The sequence below is a fragment of the Pezoporus flaviventris genome, unplaced genomic scaffold, assembly GCF_033815535.1.
Source record: "Pezoporus flaviventris isolate CSIRO_AGI_PZ_B2104156 unplaced genomic scaffold, CSIRO_AGI_Pfla_v1 ptg000031l, whole genome shotgun sequence".
Taxonomy (NCBI): domain Eukaryota; kingdom Metazoa; phylum Chordata; class Aves; order Psittaciformes; family Psittacidae; genus Pezoporus; species Pezoporus flaviventris.
This window is the reverse complement of record NW_026892579.1, coordinates 8,018,738-8,038,320: the sequence shown is the minus strand read 5'-3', so window position 1 is coordinate 8,038,320 and position 19,583 is coordinate 8,018,738. Positions and strand designations below refer to the sequence as shown.

The window sequence follows — 19,583 nt, the reverse complement described above, 5'->3', positions numbered from 1 at the left end:
TTGCTGTTTTTGTATAAACCATAAAAAAAACACACAAATGCTGTAGGACATACACTTTCCTAACTCTTATGGCTGCAAAGTTAATCTTTAAAATGCAGTTTTACTGTAAGTCAGCACAACCCCATTTCCACTAGTCTGCTAGAGCATGAAACTGCCATGATAGCAAAATTCTCGCTCTCCCTTGCCTTCATGTAAATGAGGAAGCTAAAGCCCTAGTACAAATATTGTTTGATGAATATCTCCAAGAGATTTCATCATACAGTTGTTACCTGGTTACTGTATGCTCTCTGTATTAATGAGTTCTACTCCTTGTATTTTGCAAATATGGTTTTACGTCCTGCAGAGTAAGAAGGATATTGTCATTCAAAACATGGTCATGTCTACTCATTTTGCAGCAATGTTTTCATTGTCCAGTTATTACTCTGGATGATATACCCAGGGAATCCCCACCAAGGACATAGAAATAAACATAGCAAAACCAATCCCTCCTTAAAGCTCACAATTCTTCTATACAGCTCCTACTGCTGAAAAAGGGGGAGTTTCTTCGTACTTACTTCTGTTTGGGCTGCAAAGTCAGCATACATAAGATAGCTGGGTCTCCCTATTTATTAGTGCCCCAACCTGTTTATATGACAACAAAAAGGCCTGGATTGCCATTCTAGAAGGGCTATGAAAGATGAGGTGAACCTTAAAAACTGAAAAAACCCCACCTTGTATCTGAATACACTCAGGCAGCTGCCTTACTGAAACTCCTTAAGAGTATTAGTCACAGGTCCCCTGCCTCAGTGCACGTAGTTAGAGAATTATGATCTAAAAAAGTGCAGTTTGGCTCCCTCACTGTAACCTCATGATGTTATTTGGGCATATTTATGAACAGCCAGATCTCCATGCAGCAGAGCTGCTAATAGCATGGAACGTACCAATCACACTGCAAAGCAAGTGATCTCACCTTGGCAGCTTGTGTAAACACATCACAGCCACACAAATATGACAAGCTTCTGAGTGTACTTAAGGTTATTCTATGAAGAATATTTATTGTGTTGCCTTGAAACATATAAATAGGGCTTTGGGGGGGTTTCTCCTCCCCTACCTCCCCACAAATTTTCTGTAAAGAAAATTTACAGAAACAACAAAAATTCCTTCAAAGAAGGGGTTTGCTATTGCACTAATTTAGCATACCATACTTTGAAGAATAACTTTTCTAACCAGTATGTCCCAACCCAGAAATATTGTTTTCTAAATACCTGTTTCCATTAGGAAGTATTCTGCTGCTATACGCAAGAACTGACAGCAATTCAGAGTGTCCTGTTTGAATAAATGTACACTGCTGGAACAGGATGGATTCTCTCCATGAATACATTTTGGAGAAGTACTCTTTAAAGCTCCTTGGACATGCCAGTGAAACCAAATGTAAGTTCTGACAGAAAAAAAAGTTCAGACACTTTGAAGGAAGTTATTGGTATTTGTGTACCTTATTCCTTAACCCAATAGATACTACTTGTTGGCAAACTGAGAGGAAAATTAAGTCTTTGGTTATTTGCAAGGTCTATCAGAAAGTGACTAAAACCCAAGAATGGGTAGATTCAGTTCTAGTGGTCTCACACAGAAACAGCTAAATTCCACTTCTGCCCAAATTACAAGAGGGTAAATCCTATTCACCTGCATTTAGTCTCCACTATACTATGTCTTCCATTAATAATACTTAAGAGCAGACATAATTTGTGTGGAGCAGCGTTCTAGAACAGAAGTTCCACAGAAATAAATACAAAGATCACTGAATATGAAATTTCTGGCTTGCAAAATATTTACCAAATAAACCTGTAAATAAGGTTTATTTTTAAATAATGTATTTCATTAGATCAACTAATGCAGCTGCAAAACTACAGGGGACAAGCTCTACTTCAGATCAGGCTTAAAAGCTTATCTACTTTTATTAACTGTAGGAGCTCATCTAAGAAAAGCCACTACCTCTCCCCACAAGTCTGATTTGCTGTTATCACAGATACAACTCTATTTTTATTCAACAAGAAAGAACGAGTTTAGAACACTTGCTAAGAGGTTTTAGTTGTTTTTTCTCCCTACAAAAACAGCAATTCTTTCAGAGCAGGAGAAGAAATACTGGTCAGACAATTAATTCTAGACATGCATTCTCAGCATTAAACGGGATTTCAGAGAAAAACTCTGTAGTAGCCAAGTGATAAAGAGGTTTAGCCAACAGCTTTGCTATTTTTCAGATAACTTTGTAAAGTGAGCAGCTATTTCATTTCAATACATAGTCATTGTAGTTACGAATATAACCCCTATTTCCCCTTTTATTTGTCAATCAGTGGTAGGTTTCTTCTCTGTTAAACTGGCTGTTCATTCATCATTATGGCTCAGTTTGAGGCAATGATCAGGAACTTCAATCTACATGGAATAATTTCCCATGCAGATGAAGTATTAGAAAGACATTTTTCCCTACTTACAAGTTTATAATCTCATTTGAAAGCAGCAGAAAGAAAACATCATGCTAGAGGAGATACCACAGTGGGAAACCCAGTCAATGACAACTTCTAGGAGCTGCCATAACATAATAGCAATAAATGAAAACCTAGGGAAAAAGACTGAAATCTGTTGTTTGTCAAATTATATGAATTAGTACACTAATCCATGAAGGCAAAATGCCTACATATGTAATCAAATGCAATGTGAAATCCCACTCTACAAATATCTGATATTTATATTATTATTATTATTGTCCTCTTTAAATATGTTAATCTTATTTATAAAGCACTGTACTGAAGCTCAGAGCTTACTTTACCAGGAGAGGCAATTCTAAAGTCTAAGAGAGTTCTTTTACATCTGCTTTAAAATATATTTGTGTTCAAGCAGCATTATTTGATTGCCCTTGCACTATATCTCAGTGATTCCATATGAAATCTACTAAGCCCATTTAACAAAGGAGTTTTTAAAACATTTTATACCATTTTACAGCTGGGCTTGCAAATTCATCCAGGTCCAAAAGTCTAAAGTGCAAATCTACAGAGTGAAGTCCTACACTTACTGTGCCAGTGCAAAAACGTGTCTGAACACAAGCCAGCTCCAGCGCAGGAACTGTATCACCATGACACTGTTTTCACCATTTCAGAGCTAATAAACCCTGCCTCTTAATGTGAGAAACAGGTCTGTGTCTCCTGGAAGACACTCAATCATTATGAAGGTCAACTTACATCCAGATACATACTTGTAGTATCACTCTGCTCAGATCAGTAACAACCATACAAAACTAGAAATTATATCGGATTTCAAGCAGCTAAAATGGCTTTGCTGATGCTGCTTAATCCTGGATCACCACCTGATTCATTCTTACTCTACTAGAGAGTTCACAAACTAACAAGAATCAAAAGCGAGCATTCATGCAAATTGGTATGCTCAGCAGATAACTATACGGAGAGATGAGACAAGATCCGTTGAGAAAGCAGTCTTTTTCTAGCCTCAGCTATATACAGTATTTGTAGTTAAAACTGCTACCAGTTATTTAAAATGGATTTGGTTAAACTGTCACAAACTATGTGTGTACCTTTTTAAACACTGTTTACAAACGGCTTAACGAAGAGATAAAACCAAATCAATATGAAGCTTTTATAAGCCAGTGTACATTAATTTACATCAGGATTCAAACCAGCCTGTTTATCACTGATGAGCTGGGTTATGTATGGAACAGCATTTGTAAAACAGACTACTGACAAAGCTATGCAAATGGCTGCTGTTGTTCTCGCAGTACTGTCAACTCAGCTTGGGAACAGCTACTGCTGTGGTTTCCTTGTGAAAGTCTAAGCACTTTACAATCTGATAAGAGACACTGTAGGAGTATATATTATAATAAAGACAGAAATTCAGTTTCAACTCTTCTTCCTCATACATACATTAGGATGACAAAAGCTCCGTATGACGTATGTGCAAGTTATTCTGCGCTTTAAACATGAAAACTGCAAGTCTGAAGCTTAAGTATTTGAACTTGACACTGCCTCTAAGCACTGGATGAGCCAAGCATGATTTCAAATTTTGGCCCTTTCCAGCTTCAGACAAGATATTTATAAAAAGTTTAGCTTCCAAATTAGCAAATTTAAATATGCATAATCCAAATATCTGCATGTTACTTACCTGTAATTCAGAATTAGGTACAGGTCTCTGTAACAGCATTCAAAAAATTCTGCTGGATTACTGATGTCAACTTACTGTTGAAATTCTGATTTCATGCAGAGTATAAATGGCAGAGGAGAGAGTGGAAACTCAAGAATCACTCACTCAGCCCTTACTTGGGCATCCACAAAGTTTGCATGCTGGAGACACAGCCTTCTTTACTTCTCAAATAAAACAAAAAACACATTACATGAACTGTAATAATATGGTTTCAGAGAGATGCATAAGCAAAGCATGAAGGGGAAGTGGCTCTCTCCACTGTGTGTCTTCAGGTACAGGGAGAAAGTTCTGGAATTGACAAATCATAAACCTCAAAACCAAAGAAACCTGCTTGCTGTATAGGCTGTGTGATAACAGCTAAAAATGACAGATTTTGGTATATTCTGTAACTAACCTCTGGAAATGCTGTCTACAATAACACCTGTATAATATGAATACTTCAATGCATGTCATTTTTCAAAACAATAATTGGCAGAGAGACACTGGTTATATTACTCCAAAAACGTATGCTACATGGCTTAATGAGACTAGCAAAAAAAAATTTAAATAGATCTGCAACAGTCTTTAAAGTAGTCAAGAAAGCCTGTGTGATGCACTGCTCCTCCCCTTTCCAGAACAACGGCAGAGGTAAAGGATGCTTTATTTGCTAAGCTTGGAAATTCAGGTCTTGTCTACCTGAGACACTGGAGAATGAGCACAGCTACACTGTAATTTTAAGCAAATAAAACTCTGGTCATAAAATACAGTGTGTATCGCCAAGCTTGGCATGACTCATTCCTTTTGAAACTGTGCCTTAATATCTAAAAGGCCCTTCCACTCAGCTTGTTTCCAGGAATACCATCTTTTTTATACATCTGCCTAATAGCTTACAAGTAGGTTTTGTTTTCAATGAGAGAAGACAAAGCTCTAGCATAGGTCTGCCTTTCAAGGCAAGCTCCTTCCAGCCATATGACACAGACATAAAAGAGTAATCATCTCTGGTTTAAATGGTAGCCTTGTTGACAAGGCACTTTACTCCAGACTCTTTGGTCCTCTAGTCCAGTCTTAGGCCATATGATTTGACTGCTAGAGAATAATAATCATCTTCATAAGCACAAAGAGAAAAACTAAAATAAAGAGTGGCTACAAAAGGATTTCATTCTGGATTAAAAGGGGATTTACAGAAAAGGAAGGAGAAAAGAATCACTGGTAAGCTGCGCTTATCTTCTGTTAAGAAAAGATTATTTTCTTTTTTCCTTTGTGTCACAGAATCACAGAATGGTTTGGGTTGGAAGGGACCTTAAAGATTATCTAGTTCCAAACCCCATGCCATGGGCAGGGACACCTTCCACTAGACCAGGTTGTTCAAAGCCGCATCCAACCTGGCCTTGAACACCGTGAGGGACAGGACAGCCACAGGTTCTCTGGAACAGCCACAGCTGTTCCACTGCCTCACCAGTAAAGAGCTAGTTAATAAATAGAAAAATATTACAAAGATTAGAGGTAAAATATACAGACATATCTAAAAAATTTAAATGTGCTTACAGTTTTATTGAGAGTTTAAATTAGCATGACACAACCATTCTTTTACAAGGGAACTTTCTTCCTGACTTTGAAAAGGACATTTCTCTTTTCATTTTCAACTTAATCAACAAAAATTTAGCTGTTTTTCAAATTCTGAACATTCAGCTTTTCAAAGATGTCTGAACATCCCCCTCACACACACAGACACAAACCCCTACATCTTGAAATAGCTTGAAAGATTCACATTAATTAATTTGATTACAAATTACTGGGACTCTGGTAAATAATTCACAGCTATTTCATAAACAGAGGGACTAGTGCCCTGCTTAAATGCTATTCATAAATTGAGAAGACCTTCTTCCACAAAAATGGCTAAAAATGCTTGTAGTATTTTAGAGATCCGGCTTTAAATGTTTTGTGTTAACCGTAACAGAACATGTCAGTATGTGTGTACACAATATGCATGTTTTAAATAAAAGCATTTTCCTGACAAGGAAACTGGTCTCAGCTACAAAAGCCACAGCAGACTTCCTGCTCTTTCATTAGCCCTAAATGAGAAGTCAAGGCAAATAAAAAAAAGAGCGCACGTTGCGCTTCTCCAGGAAAACATTGGTACAAGCCAGTTAAAGAGTTCAAGTATCAAGGCCAAGCTAACCTGGTATTATCTTAATAAAAATCCTTGTCTTATGGATCTTATGCCCATATTCCAATTAGAAACAACATTATCCTTGCCTGCTTATCGTATGTCTATATTGTTAACAGTCAAAAATAACTTGAATTATTTGGTACAGCTGCTGTTTCCATTAACATATGCAATTAGGACCTAACAAGATGTTGTGACATAGGCAACACATGGACATATGGCTGTATCGTGGAAAACCCACTTACATAGCACTGAAAAAGGAAAGACTGCCAAAAACTCAAATTCAGAAGGTCCAGTATTTCAGCATCTATTGTCCTTCTAACCTGGGATTAAAATCAAGTATTTTGAAATTCGGAAATGAGATAATAAGTGGAATGGAAAATAACAAAAAGGTAACAGCATTCATACAAAACCATCTGAATTTCCTTTTCTAACCCTCAGAGCTCAACATCAACACAAACTGTCAGACCAGAAGACAAAGTCAGGCTAGAGAGAACTGATTTTTTTAATTGGCTGGGAATCTTAAATTTCACCTTAAATATATAAAGAATTGACTGAAGTGGCAAGTGTTAATTTTCAAGAAGCACCCAAAGAAACACAGTATTTTTATTTAAAGAAGGAAATAAAAAGGGAACCAGTTCAGCCAGCTGAATTTCAATTCCTGAAAAAAAATGGAACAACAAAAAAAAAAAACCCCACAACTAAAAATTCGGCAAAACAGCTTGTAAGAGCCTGGACAATAATTGCAACTGAAAGAAAGCCAAAAATCAGTTTGACATGTATGTTGAGGACAGATCCTCAACAAATTTTTCTGCCTTCCTTTTCTCAACAGGAAGATGCTAGTATATGTTACAAGTATGACCATAACTCTTTTTCATGAAACTACAGCACGATGAACACAAAATTGTCGAATGCTAAATGGCTCACTGCCACCATGACAGAACATAGCACATGGGATTCCATAGCAAATGCCCGCTAAATGTGGTTCTACATAGAATGGCAACTTGAATTATAGAATCAAGAGAATGCTTAAATTTATGAACCCGTAATACAAAGCCTGTTAAGGACTGAGGGAACCTGAGAGGACATACTTGCACTTCTAAAGGTTCTTGAAAAATTAGGGAAATGTTCTAAAATCACCTAAAATAGAGAACACAGTTCTTAGGGAAGATATTTAAGTTGTTACTCTCTGGTAGAAATTATGAACTATACAAAGATAGGAAAGGGTAACAAGATGTAAGAGACATCTGGCTTTGAAAAGAATTAAGGTTATAAAGGCTTATGGCATCATGAGGTCAACATGAAACAAACAAACAATCAACAAAACTTTAATGTGATTCATGTACAGTAATTTAGCTTGCAAGATAGAGGAAGCAAACCTCTCTGCTCTACTCTGCAGGAACACCCCATCATTGGTCAACACATATCAAAGGTATCAACTGAATGCTGTCCTCTGCATTCTCACCAACAAAAATGGTCAGATGCTCAGAAAAGATAACTTGAAAGACTAGGAAAAGGGAGTAAAGCATCCCTGTCAGTGTTCAAGGCCAAGCTGGATGGGGCCTTTAACAACCTGATCTAATGGGAGGTGTCCCTGGTCATGGCAGGGGGTTGGAAGTAGATGATCTTAAGGTCCTCTCCAACCCCAACCATTCTAGGATTCTACAATTTTTTTCTAAGCAAAAACAGCACAATGACATTTGATCTAAGGAGGAGGAGACTGAGAAGAAATATTGATTCTTGACTGCTGCTAGTCTTTAAAACAAGCAGATAAACTCATGCACAGCTTAGATGTAATAATTGGTTCTTCCCCGCTGAATCTTGATAGATGTAACAGATCTCTAAAGATTCTATCCTATTCTGTGGGTTCTATATAGCTAGCTATAACACACATAAGGACAAAATAAATAATCAACATGTCCATATGGGAAAGTAATTTGGAAATCACTGTCTCCAAAGAGAACATTTGGGAACTGCAAATCAGGCTCTACTGTGCATTTATAGTGCCTAGAAGGGTAATTTGATCTAAAATGCATAAAAGTAGGAATATCAGGTAGAACAATCACCTTTCCTATATACACTATGTTGATCTGATTTTTTAAGAATAGGATAACTTTTCTGGTGTTAAAACTATCTGGAAGTACTGAAAAGATTTTTATGGCTCCTGTTTGCTTGATAAAGAAAAGGGGCCCCTTAATACACAGGTTAAAAACCTCAGTCTAGGCAAATTCTGAAAGTTTAGAGATTACTTCATTTTTTTCACATATATGGACATACATATATATATATACGTACATACCCCTAAGACTAATTAAGATGTCTGAAAAGGAGAAAAGATTGGGGAAAAAAAATAATAGATTTTTTTAGGTTCATAGATCAGCTCATAGAAAACTACAATGAACGGAGACTGACATTACACAAATGTATCTTGCAGGGATATCATTTCCTATCAGCAAGAGCAATTGAACTCTGAAAGCTCTTACTACAAGAAATGGACATCACTGCTTCAATTTTTTAAGGTTAGATATTTTTCAGAAAGGTATTCTTATATTCAGCTTTGGGGAGAAAAACGAAACTCCATATCCTCCATATACAAAACATCGAATCAGATTATCACAATTCTCTAACATGGCTTAGCAGCCTTAAAACATCTTTCCCTCAGCTATTCCATTAGATATTTCCTAGTCTATGCGTTTTGCAGCAGAAGAGAACCAGAGGAACTGAATGCAAAAGTGACCTGATGCAGAAATAGGCAGAAAGAATACTTCAGGGTACCTCAAAGGCAATAGCCATATAAAAATCATTCCTTAAATTCCACAAAGAAAGGAACTTTTAAGACTTGGAAAGTAGAAAACTCAAAAGGCCAAGAGAAAAGACGCAAGGAGAAAAACGAACATAGTGGGAAGAAGATGCCCACTGTCCATCTGGGAAGAAATGCTGAGTTTCCTCCTGAAAAGGCTCAGGGCACAAAATATGTGCAAAAAGAAATTAAACTTATCTGGTCCCAAAGACTATGGAAAAAAAAAATATTTCATTTTTCCTAAAAGCTGCCTGACATGTTTCATGTTAATTGTACCTGAGGCTTTCTGTTGTTCCTCCATAAGCTCAAACTTGCCTGATAAAGCAGTTCCAAAGTCACTTTGCTTTTGGGAATGTCACAAAAAGCAAGCAGGCATTTTATTGTTATTGCTGTACTGACTAATCCATGTCTAAGCCTACCCTGTACATTACATATAGTCAGCATTTACATTCTAATTACCGTACAAGCTGTTCCAAAGGAATCTTTCCCTTCCCTATAGTAACAACCAGGAAATAAATTTCCAGTAACAGACTATGTTTCCAAGTGTGGTTATTCGTCATGACAATTTAACCTTCAGGCCATCCTAACAAGTACTGCTAGAACAAATTCTCCCAGCAATGCATCAAGTCGTACTCCAAAACACTGTCAAGGCTGCTACTGGATCCTCAGCAGAACACTTCAGCAATGTAACTAATTCATGCTGCCTATCTGCTAAAGAAAATTTAATATTGCTAGCACAGCTGGACCTTTTCTGTGACTGCAAAATAGCATATCTAACATTACAACTTACAGGTCCCAGGCTTAAGGTCTCAATATTTTTGCCACTATGTTGTCATAAAAAATTAATAATAATGACATTTTGTATGTCAAAATAAATTATAAAGTGATTGGAAAACAGAACCTAAGTTAAATATAACTAATTTTTAAAAATTAAGACATTACTTGTAGAAAGGATTCCTTAAAATCTAATAACATGAGAGATTAAGCTGCAAACATGTATATGACTCCAGAGTACCCAGACATTTACTTACAGAACAGAAGAGGGGAACCTTAGCACTTTTTTGCTGTTTTGCAAGACATGTCAGAGTAAGCTGAGAGAGACAGAATACATACACTCATACTCTATAGCCATGAATAAATATATTTGTGATGTTAAAAGAAATCAAGCCATATATACACTTAAATTAAATTACAGTTAGATTAGATGTGTACTGAAGCTTGGACAGAATACTCAGAAGGGAGTCCTAATGGATGATGACATGGGGAGCAGAGTGCCCCCAAACATAAGAATGAAAGGATGTTATAATATAGGGTTATCAAGCTTTCAGAGACTGCTAAGAGATGCAGGGGAATGCAGGAGGGACGTACAAAGATAAGGAGTCACAGACAGCATTAAGTGTGGTACATGTTAGATGAGAAACCAGCTACGGAAAGAACTTTGTGATCTGGGGCTGAAGTCACATGCAAGAAAATAACAGGAGATCCCAAATTTCTTCAGAGTAAAATTATGATTTCATAATACCAGCCAGGGCTATGATTGTCTTACATCAATCTCAGTAATAAAATATTTAGGATTTGGAATCGTATGCATATCTACCACATCTTTCTAAAAGAGTGCTATAAATCCACAGAACAGAGGGTGATATGGAAAGGTGCCCTTCAAAAAAAACAGGCCTAGAGCAGCTCAATCCTGAAGTCCCGTTTCTCCCTGAATAAAATTCTAAGTTCATGGAACTCAGAAAATATAAAAGAAAAACTTGTTCTATATGTGATATGGAGATAACAGAATGTGAAGGAGTTTAAAAATGTGAAGAAATACATATATATATGTATAAAAATGTAAGAAATTATGGCACATATTACTGACCTGAATTAATGAAGAGAATGAAAATGTCATCAGCCAGGCATACAAGAAAAGAACAAGCTGACTATGCTAAAGCACTCCTGGAGCTGAGCCATCTAACAAACACGGGAAACATTCTGGGAGATAAAACGCTCCACCAAGCATTCTGAGACAAAGGGTTTGTTTATAAGATGGGGATTTTTCCCAGTATTTTAAGGTAGGTTCTGCTCCTCTTTTCAATGTTTTGGTTACTTTACAGCCACTTCAACAGCTTTCAATTCAATATTATGAATTTCTAAAACTGCAAGATTATCAAAACCTCTAAAATTCTGCTTTTAAATGTTCATAACACTTTAATTGAACTTCAGATGTCTTATAGACAGTGCGTCCTACGCAGAACAACAGTGTAGTATCACTAAAGCAGAAGCCTGAGTGATAGTACAGCATGTGACATTAAAAGAAAAGCATCATTTTATAATGTATTTTGGATAATTGCTTTTAATGTAGATACTTAACATCAGTTCATATTAACTGGACTCCAATTAAATGCTGTAAACATTCTTATTTTATTTTTAAGCTGAAGGTTGAATTTTAAATTCTTGCTAATTTATTATCCAGGGGATGCATTAGCAGCAATACCTCCTTACTGAGCTAAGACATACACATATTACGGGGTATTTGTCAGCATATTACAAGTATTTGTCAGCTGAACAGGCCAACCAGGACTTGTCTGCTTTGGTCAAGACTTAATTTTCACATGGAAGCTAAGAACATATGCAACCTACCTAGGAAGAACAACTCTGAACTTTGCAAAACAGTCAGGCTATGGGTTTATTTTTTACCCCAGCATCTGTACCAATGCCAACACTGCATACGTGTTCCCTAGTCAAACTACTTCAACCAGCCAATGTAAAATTCCTGGGAGATCAAATACTCAGTCCTCCAGAATCCAGAGCAGGTTTGAGTTTTTTACTTAACATAAAATTCATGTTGCAATGCTGTTATTCTAGGAAGCAAACTAACATTTCACATACTTTTCCTAATACTGAGCCTGTGGACAAAGAAGCAGTACTGTATTGTACTGTATAATAGTGTATAGGCTTGTATTTTAATTGCTAGTGCAAAACCGTTCAGCCTACCATTTATTGATTCATAGTGCTCTGACAGTCCTAGGAAAGGTTGTAACATATTCATATTTCTGATTTTCATATGTAAATTAGATTTTTAAAATAGGGTTTAATTACAGCTTAAATTCCCCCTCCTTCCCCATGATGAAGAGATACAGTCACACAGCTTTTACTGTAGGATAAAGCTGATGAAAGTGATTAAAATAGAACTTGCTGTACAGTTGCTCAGAACCATGTTCTTGTTTTCTGCAGCTTCAGCATTTCCAGAACTTGCAGGAAGGCATAAATAGACTACAACAATGAAACAGAGCTCCACCAGAGAGCTGAGACAATGTACGCAAATACAGGAACTTCCCTTTTTCAGCTTTTGATAGTCCCTAACCCATATAATATCCTGCATCAAAAAGTTTAGAAGATATAATTTGGACAGGGGAAAATGCTAAACTTGCCCTTGACTAAAATTTTAGTTTATATCCTAGAATTTAACTGGGCAGTGACTGTGGTGAGGATCACATTTCCTATGTAATTGAAGAGAATGTCAAAACTCAAGGGGACATAATTCAGGTTGCATGAGTGATTTCAAACACAAACAGCACCCTGTATAAAACCCCACTAAGTTGCAGTCCTGGAAACTGTGGCACAATGCTGCTGCCCCATGGTACAGGGATAACTTTATTCACAAACAGAAGTTTCTTTACACATCACAGGCTCTTAGACGCCAGAAGTTCTGGTGAACAGCAATTTTATACCCATATTCTAACTTTAATTTTTCCCCCTTTTCACCTCCAGGGGAAAGGAAAACCTACCATGACTACACAACTAGAGTGCAGATTTGTGGACAGAGCCCAGTTTTACCCCCCTACACCTCCACTCTCACAACTAATCTGACAGCTGCCTCCTATTCCTAGGCAATACCCACAACTGCTGCACTGCAAAGTTTTCATGGGCATGTGACTGCACAAAGGGAAATCCTTCTTTTTAATATTTATACCCCAGAGAAATCTGAGTGGTAGTCATGGTAAAAAAAACCAAAAGGTCTCTTGTGTAGTTCAACTGCTGCCTTCAAATATCAAAAAATCTGCTGAAAAAAAACTGACATTCTCTCAAAGTCATAACAATCCTTTCCAAGGAAAGGTTAAGGCATATCTATAGAGATTTTGCATATAATATTACCTCAGCAATACAAAGCAATGCTAATTTAGAAAGAGATACAGGTATAGCTATAACCCCCCAAATTTATAGTAACAAGAAGACAAAAGTACTTCTATTGCTACAGTTTATAGCTGTGGATAAAATGGAGAATTTGTGATACTGAAATTTTAGACTGACAGAAACATTTCTGAGCATTATAAATAAAATAGGTAAAAATATAGGTAAAAATGGTTAAAAAGGGGGGGGGGGGGGCAAAACCCGAGAAGCCCTAGAAGCTTCAAAACCACTGAAACCTACCTTGATGCAAGGTGATTTCCATCTTCTATTTGATCTATAAGCCAGCCAACCAACCCAATTTACTGAATCATGCACTTTTTCCTCTAAATCAAACCCTACTCAGTGCTTTCTCCAGCCCTGATTTAGTGGCCTCAAACATTAGATTAGTCACTTGTAATCTATCTTTTTGCTTCAAGTCTTTCTTTACTCTTAAGTACACTTACTTCGGGGGATTTCATTCTTTTCCTTCAGTTTTTCAATGCAGAGAGGTTACAGCCACCTGCCTGCATAAGTAAAAACAGAGAAGTGGAGGTTTATGCTACAGTGTTTGGAGTTTTTACAGTGACTGAACAAACTGTTTACATATATTTGCCTTAGTTTCCACTTGAAGCAGAATGGTGTAACTCAGTCCAATCCCTCTGTGCAAGAGTCAATTATTTATCAGCTTCCTCTTGGCAAAGATTACTTTCACCTCTTATTTTAAGGCACTGAGGGTACCAAGGTGTTTCCTGCTTTGTCATTTATCAGAGCAGGCTTATGATTTATTTTAACAAGAAACAAAAGGCTATCACAGAAAGTATAATGCCCCACATTACAGGGAATATAATTCTAATAACTACCAAGGCAAGCTTCTAACTCTGAATGTTCTCCTACCAAAGCAAGAGCTGTTAATGCATGCTTATCCACAGCACTGTACAGACTGCTGGTATATTCAGGCATTACTTCCCCCCTGTCCATTCTCCCCAGTTGGAATGTTCACAGTATTATGAATAAGTTACACCTAACCCCACAGAGATAACTCAGTTTTATTTTTGTGTGTATACACTCAGATGTGCACACACATGTACAAACACTCCATGCCATGTTACTAAAACTCTGGGTTTCTCCTGTCAGGTCTCACCTTCTAACAGGTGTGTACATGCTGTTCCAAAAGCTAGCCTGAAGAAATAACTCTTCTATGGCTTCCACCTCCATTTCTAGATTAAGATTCCTCATTGTAAGAAATAGCACTGGCTAATGAAGCCAATGCTTTGGTTAAGCTTTGAAATTGGTACCACACATCTACTATGAAGTCACTAAAGATTTGATAAAATCTGTTTCTTTATTTAGCTTTTAGTTGCTGACACAACAGATATCTTCCTGATTCCTCCAGGAGACATGTAATTAAATTCCAGAATTCATTAAATGTTTGTACACTGCCTATTCCCTGGGCTGCATGACAAAAGATCCTGAACAAGTGAGCATAATTGAAGCTAAACATTTCCCTCATTCAAGGATAAAATTGTGGCCTCTATCTTCTAGAAAAAATCCCAACTTTTTAAAAAAATTCACCTTTTCCTTGAAGATTTAAAAGAAGAAACTTACACACAGGAGGCCTTTGCGCTTTTCTCCTCTTAATTTTATCTTTATTATTTGTAAATTACTGCACCCTCTCAGCATAAGAAATTAATCAGTTCTCTGAGCTACCCGACCAATCCACGTTTTGTTTCTCCCAGACAAGCATCTGTACCTGCCCTTCCCATCTGCTGTTCTTACTCTTGAGTTAGCTTACCATATCAACCACTGCAACTTCCTTTACAGTTTCACTAGACAATAGACGGGTGCTTTCCTGAATGAGGATGCCTTCCGTCTTTTCTATCACTCCACCATCTTTTCCTCATGACTAAACTGAGGTGATAAGATGAAACACATCAAACAGAGGCTTGTTCATCTCTTTTGTTTAAACGTAAGTTACGCATGCCAGTTTTTCCAAGATTAAAATTAAGATATTAAAAAATTAAGACAAACGCAAAGACAAGCCAAGAGCAAGGACTCCAAATATATATACATACACATCTATATAAAAAATATATAATATATAAAAACATATATATGCTACATTTGTTCTAAAGCAGACTAGGGAGAAGGCCGTTTGAGTCAACACGAACACATTCCTACAAACCACTGTAACCACTGTTAAAGATTTACTTGGTTTTGCCTGTGTGCAGCATTACTCAATTGGCCATTTCCATTTCATTTAATAACATAAATGTGATGAAATGCTACAGAACCCAGTGTTGTCAATGCATAACACATTTTAGTCATATGTGTATTGCCCAGGTTAGAAAAACCTGTAAATGTAAGAATCTTAAATGAAAAAAGAAATGACTCTGTAGTATATGAATCCCATAGGCTGAAGAACCAGAAGGAAATAAAACCTACAAGTCTCACTGTTTTGGGAGGCTGCTGGGAGCCAAGACCAGACTAAGAGGTCAGACTGAGGAACAGAGAGGTTTCCCTACAGCAGAGTCAACAGCTTCAAAACCAAACCACTTAAACGTTTTATCACAGTGATCTGACATTAAAATGGAAGACTTAAAATAATTTTCTTAGACTAGAGTAAAACAAATGTAAGTAATTCCTGGTTTTCTTGCATCTATGGACATGGCCAAAATCTGACATGTATTTCCTGGGGAAGGAAAAAACCCTTTTAAAAGAAAGCGTCTCATTTTGCCTCCAATGCTCATTTTGCTACCACCCAGTAATGCCACCGAGAGCTCTTTATTCTTCCAAATGAGGAGGAGTCACAGAAATACTGTTCCTGTTCTCAACACTACTGATTTAATAATGTGCCATACCACTACTTCACTATTCTATTCCACCCTGGCTCTCTGTTTAGTTTAAATGTTTTCCCTCCTTCTGGTCGTCCTTGCCCCACTCCTCTGTTCACCGTTCTTGTTATTCTATTTTTTTATTTTATTTTTTTAACTAGAATACACCTGGGATTAATTGCTATGATGCTTCTTTATTTCATGCTTTGTCTGCTATTTGACCAAGAATGGAACAGACAGATCTGAGTAGTAAACACAGAGCACAGCCCACCACATTATGTAAACCAAGAATTTGTTTTCCCTTACGTGCCTGTGCTGCACTTGACAGTACAAAACGCTGTGATCCAATCACACTTTTTGACACCCTCTGCTACCAGCTTCCAGTTTTATTAACCAACTTAGTATCAGCAAATATTTTCTGAGGTTAAGAAAGTGTCACTTAAAATAGCAAAATAAGAACTTTGAGGATTTCCTCACTAGCTTTTCAAAGCCTAGAAAGAAATCTTAAAGCATAGATGCATACTTTAAGCTTACCAAGGCCTAGGTCATGCAAACATAATGCTGGCAAATTAATGAAGCCCTAAATAGTTTTATCAGCAGTAAAACATAGTTATAAAAAGTTCTTCTCAAGAGTCCCTACAGCTTACATGAAAAAAAACTAGGGATGGGGTAAGCAGCAAGAGAAGCCCCTTTCTTTAAGCCAGTCTTCAGGAACCTCTGCATCAGCTAACAAGCTTCCCCCCTTCACACAGCTATCTTTAATTACACTAACTTAAGGATATATTCCACTCACCAGTGAGCATAAAAGAAATAAGGTTGCTAGCTCTCTCATTCCTATCCAACAGGAAAAATACTTTCTCTATGGCAAAAGTCACTTCTCACTTCTGCTAGTTACATAGCTTATAATTAGCAACAACAACAAATTAGAAATCACAAATACCATTCCCATTCTACTCCTCCATTTGTAGCTGCTGAATTAAATATTTATTTACTTTTTAAGCTTCTGAGGAAACCTATTCTCAGTCACTTTTCGGGGTTAAGAATTTAAACAAAGACACTTGTGCATCACAGAATTTAGAATCTCTTTAATGGTAATTCCTCCATAAGCGCAGGTGTTACTTCCTCATCACTTCACTCCAAAGAGCAAGGAATTTTAATGGGATAGTGGAAGCTTATAAAACCATCACTGAGGGTGCAAATATTTAAGAACAGAATGTTCACTACTGGTTAAGCAGCACCAGTAATGTAACAAGGCTAATCTTTTGAAAATCTTAAAATGTTGACTCTATTTAGATAAGGAAAATATAGGTACTTAACCAAAAGCTGATTGGTAATTTAAATATTACCAATTACTGCCTTTATCCATATTTAATATAACAGAAGCAAAACTAGTTATTCAGGGTGGATGGTGGGGGCACTGAACTTGGGTTTAAAGAGCTTTCTGGCTGTCAGTTTCTCTTGTCTCTAATCTTCCCTCTGATCCATTGCTGTTCTCATTCTCCTATGTATCTTTCCTCTTCCTCCTGAAGACAATAACCCCTATGGTCAATGTTCCTGTATTTTGTGCTTGCTCAAACCCTTGTTACTTGATAAACCCCACAAGTTCCTGCTTCACAAACTAGCTTTTCACAGCCTTCTGGTTCTGCATGCACCTCATCTGAACCACAACAAAAATCCTACCTACTTTCCATGTAATTTTCTTCCTTGTTTGGTTTTTTTTTTTTTTTTGAGAAGTAGGTTAATGAGTTCTGATGTATTCAGTTATGGCAGATACTTTGTCAGCTGGAACATTCACTGCAGTTTATCAAATCTCTCTTAATACAGCTATGGTCTGAAGTTACTGTAACAAAGGACTTCACAGGGGTTTAAGTCCTTAATTTTTTTTTTTTTGGGGGGGGGGGGGGGAGGGGAGGGAAGCAGCAGCAGCCACAGCTCACTAAAACATGATCAGGAATGGTAACTTGGTATTCACAGGAACAATGAAAGACATTATTGCAAGTGTAAACAAAATTTTACAGAACAGACATAAAAACAGTTTTAAATGAATAACTGCTTTCAGTATAAGCTGAAGTCAGTACATTATGAAATCTGAAAAACAACTTTCAGCTCTAGTTAAGACACAGGAAAGTTCTTCAATACCATACATACCCACCCAGAAAAATACAAAACAGATCTAGACAACTCACACAGGCCGCACTGTACTCGGAAGAAAAAAACAAAAACACCCCCAAAATAACTGCCCCGAACTCAGTCTACTCATTTAGCTCAAGCATTTGTTACAAAGAGGTTAACTGTGCTCATTCAAGTTTATTTGGATATTAAATGCAAGATAAAAGATCTCTAGATGAAACGTAAAAAGATCGTATCTTATTTTTAGGAGATAAACAGATTCGAGAGGTGTGTTCCAGCTCAGCCAATCCCGAGGCTGTTGTGCAGCTCTGCCACCTCTCTAAGCCCAATCGCAGCTCCGAAGGGAAACTCGGCTCTGCTGTTTGCCTCAGCAGTGCTGATGATGAATGGCTGCTTCGGGGTAGAGATCAAGCTGTGTGGTAGATCTTTCTATTTGTTCCATTTGCCTTTCTATTTTAAACAGCTGCAGTGGTCTGTCTGGCACCCTACATTAAGTACATGTGAATTTCATAAGAGAAAACATTTATGTAAGTGAAAACATGGCTTTAATTTGTCCTCTCATTCTCAAACTGAACAGTGGAACTTCCGTAAGCAGCTGTGGAAATTTACTATTATTTTGTATGCGCCTTCCAGAAAAGGTATAGCACAACATAACTTGATTGTACAGTTTTTGAAAGGTCAGCTTTGCAGTGATAGCAGGTTTTAAGATGATGGCGTTCTCCACCTTTCTTCCTCCTGCTACTGTGACTTTGCAATATGACTTTTAAGATGGCAGGAGAAATAACATGCAAGCAGAGTATGTTTATTAGAATATGCCCTTCAAATATACAAAGACCTAACATACAAGCCTTGCTTATCTTCCGGCTGTGCTAGCATAACGTATGCCAATTGAGCCTGGCACCAAAGTTCACCATTTTAAAGGAATGCTTTACACTAAAACCTGCTACTAATTTCTAAATTGAAGAGACTAGCAAACACCCAGAGACAAGCAATGGGGTTTTTCTTTTGCTTTGAAACACCATTCTTGACTTAAGCCCAGAATTTCTGGCCAGATTACAGTTTGGCCAAATCCTGCTTTCTCTTATACTTCCAGTATGTTGTTCTTTGTATCCTGACATCTCAAAGCTAGCTAACGTTTCAATGGCCAACAAAAAAAAGCTCAGTGCCTTGATGGAAATTACTCATACTCTAGTTCTCTCCCCCAACTTCCATTGTTTCTTTGAAAGCTTGAACATGTTTAGCCATTTCTGAATTAAGGCAAATTAAAAGTGAATGAAAGTAAATTAAAAGTGAAATGCCAATAAATTAAAATGAAAAGGGAAATAGCAGCACTGTA

General features: G+C 37.1%; 1 protein-coding gene and 1 long non-coding RNA gene across 3 annotated transcripts in view; one reads left to right on the top strand and one right to left on the bottom strand.

Annotated features, from left to right (window-relative positions):
- Positions 1-19,583, bottom strand: part of SESN1 (sestrin 1) — a 79,043-nt gene that overhangs the window by 33,778 nt on the left and 25,682 nt on the right. The gene's annotated exons all lie outside the window — the stretch shown is intronic.
- Positions 11,025-15,924, top strand: LOC133272716 (uncharacterized). The gene is made up of 3 exons (XR_009744523.1): positions 11,025-11,188; positions 15,108-15,269; positions 15,715-15,924. It is a non-coding gene; the product is annotated as an uncharacterized LOC133272716 (long non-coding RNA).